Here is a 3,094-nt window from a genome sequence, read left to right on the forward strand (position 1 = left end):
GCTGTTTCTGCATTAGATGCATATACTGATATTCTGGAAGTGTTCCATGTAGGAGAACGGTTTGGCAATGCAATACTCGATGTATTGATCAGGTGATAGGGAGGTGGGCTAGGATATACCTCCCGTGTGGTCGAAGCGTCGCCGGAAACACAGAGACTGGAGCAAAACTCCTTGAAGATGGGAGTAGGCAATCCCTTAGCCATCACGTTAGCAAACTGTTGCATCGTTAGAACGTGCAGAACCCGAACACGGCCAAGTGCAACATGCTCATGAATGAAGTGAATATCGAGCTCAATATGCTTCATACGACGATGGTGCACCTGGTTAGCGGAGAGGTAGACCGTGCTGATGTTGTTACAGTAGACAAGTGTGGCCTTGTGATTATCACAAAGCAACTCCTGGAGCAGCTGATGAATCCAAGAGCATTCTGCCATGGCATTAGTGACGGCCTGATACTTTGCCTCGGCGCTGGAGCGGGAGATCGTGGGCTGTCGCTTCGATGACCAAGAGATCAATGAGGGCTCAAGGTAGACGCAATAATCGGACGTAGAGCGCCGGGTGTTGGGGCAGCCTGCCCAGTCGGCGTCCGAGTAGGCGATGAGGTCGGTGGAGGCGGAGGCCGTCAGGGTGAGACCCAAGGACAATGCCACGTATGCAACGAAGAATATGCTTCACCAAGGTCCAATGGGAGTCACGCGGGGAGTGCATGCGGAGGCACACCTGCTGAACAGCGTATTGCAGGTCCGGGCGGGTCAGCATCAGGTATTGTAAGGCACCAACAATGGAGCGATAAAACGCTGCATCGGACGCGGGAGACCCCTCCAGGGCAGAAACCTTCGCCTTTGTGTCGACATGAGTGGGTGTCAGCTTGCAGTTAAGCATACCGGCGCGCTCCAGAAGCTCGTGGGCGTACTTCTATTTATGCAGGAAGAAGCCGTCAGCCCGACGGACCACCTCGATGCCGAGGAAGTAGTGCAGAGGCCCCAAGTCCTTGAGGGTGAACTCATCACGAAGACGAGCCGTGAGCCGCTGAAGGAGCTCAGGGGCGGACGTCGTGAGGATGATGTCGTCGACATAGAGCAGCAGATATGTAGTGTCAGCGTCCTGATGATACATGAAGAGTGAGGCATCAGAGCGAGTGGACCCAAAGCTCAGAGACTACAGGAAGGCGGTGATACGCTGGTACCAAGCCCGTGGCGCTTGCTTTAGCCCGTAAAGAGAACGGGAGAGCAAGCATACAAAGTTCGGATGCTCGGCATCGATGAAGCCAGTGGACTGCTCACAGAACACCTGCTCGGCAAGATGACCATGTAATAAGGCGTTGGAGACATCCAACTCGCGAGACCGCCAACTGAAGCACGGTGTGGATCGTGCCCGGTTTCACAACCGGAGCGAAGGTGTTGGTGAAGTCCACACCCGCACATTGCTGAAAGCCACGCATGCACCACCCACCGAGCCTTATAGCGCTCAAGAGAACCATCCGGGCGGGTCTTGTAGCGGAACACCCACTTGCCAGTGATGACATTGGCATGAGGGGGTTGCGAAACAAGATGCCGCGTGCGGTTGCACTGCAAAGCGTCGAACTCCTCCTGCATCGCCGCGAGCCAGTGGGGATCCCGAAGAGCAGCGCAAGCGGGGGGGGGGGGGGGGGATGGGTGACGGCGTCGATGTCAAGGCAGCGCACACATACTTGTTGGAAGAGTAGCGCGTGCTCGGTCGATTCACACCAACCCGAGCGCGGTTGTCACGCCGAGAGCCGGACTAGCGGCGGCGGCCGGGTTGGCAGCAGCCGCCGGACCAGCAGCAGCGGGAGGGGCGATGGGCGAGGAGGATATCGAGCCCGTCACTGGAGAGGCGGCGCTGACCTGGGTGGGGGGCGGGGTGCCCGCCGCGGCCCCGGGATGGGTGGCCGATGCAACCTCGTAGGAGGGAGTCGGGGACCCAAGGGCCTGGTCCGACTCGACCTCGGGGGAGGGAGTCAGGAACCCAGGCGGCGGCAGAAGGTGCCTGGCTGGTGGGACCGCCTGAGGTTGTGGCCGCGTGTCATGCCAAGCAAGGGGCGCGGGGGTCGACGCCGAGGGAGCCGGCGCCGGGGAGACCTAAAAAAAGGGAACACCGTCTCGACAAAATACACGTGCCTTGAGGTGTACATGCGGTGAGTGATAGGATCATAGCACCGCTAACCTTTGGTGTTAGAGGGATAGCCATGAAAGACGCATGTGAGTGATCGTGGTGCGAGTTTGTCTGGAGTGGTGGACGCGGTGCTAGGATAGCAAAGACACTCGAAGATGCAAAGACCTTATGACGGCGATGCACCGAAGAGAAGGTGGTGAGGGGCGTACTTCCACCGAGGACGACACGGACGGATGTTAACTAGAAGGGTAGCAATGCCAAGTGAATCAGGCCAAAATCCGGCAGGCACGTTAGAGTGAAAGAGTAACGTGCGAACGCAGTCATTAAGAGTGCGATGAATGTGCTCGGCGCGGACGTTCTGCTGTGAGGTGTATGGGCAAGTTAAACGGAAGATGGTGCCATGAGAGCCGAGAAGGGTGCGGAGAGCAACGTTATCAAACTCTTTTCCGTTGTCGGTTTGGAGTGCAAGTATGGGGCGACCGAACTAAGTGGTGACATAAGAATAAAAGGATGTGAGTGTGGCTAAGGCATCTGATTTGCGACGAAGAGGAAAAGTCCACACATAATGAGCATAATCATCTAAAATCACCAAATAGTATAGATAGCCCGTGTTACTTGCAACGGGAGACGTCCAAACATCACTATGAAGTAATTGAAATGGAAAAGTGGAAACAGTTGTAGACGCACTAAAGGGAAGATGAACGTGCTTGCCTAAACGACATGCCTCACAAGTATGTTCGTCGAGCTTATTACATGAGAAAGAAAAACTCCTAAGAATTTGACGCAAAACAGTGGGGTTGGGGTGGCCCAAGCGAGCATGCCAAAGGTCGATGCAGGCGGCGAGGGCAACAGTTGTGGAGGTGGAGGCGCCGACATGCACGGGATAGAGCTCATCGGGGCTATCACATCAGTGAAATACCATCCGGGTACGGGCGTCCTTCACAGAAAAACCAACACCGTC

This window comes from Triticum urartu, chromosome 4A, assembly GCF_056163025.1.
Source record: "Triticum urartu cultivar PI428250 chromosome 4A, HENAU_Tu73, whole genome shotgun sequence".
Lineage (NCBI taxonomy): Eukaryota > Viridiplantae > Streptophyta > Magnoliopsida > Poales > Poaceae > Triticum > Triticum urartu.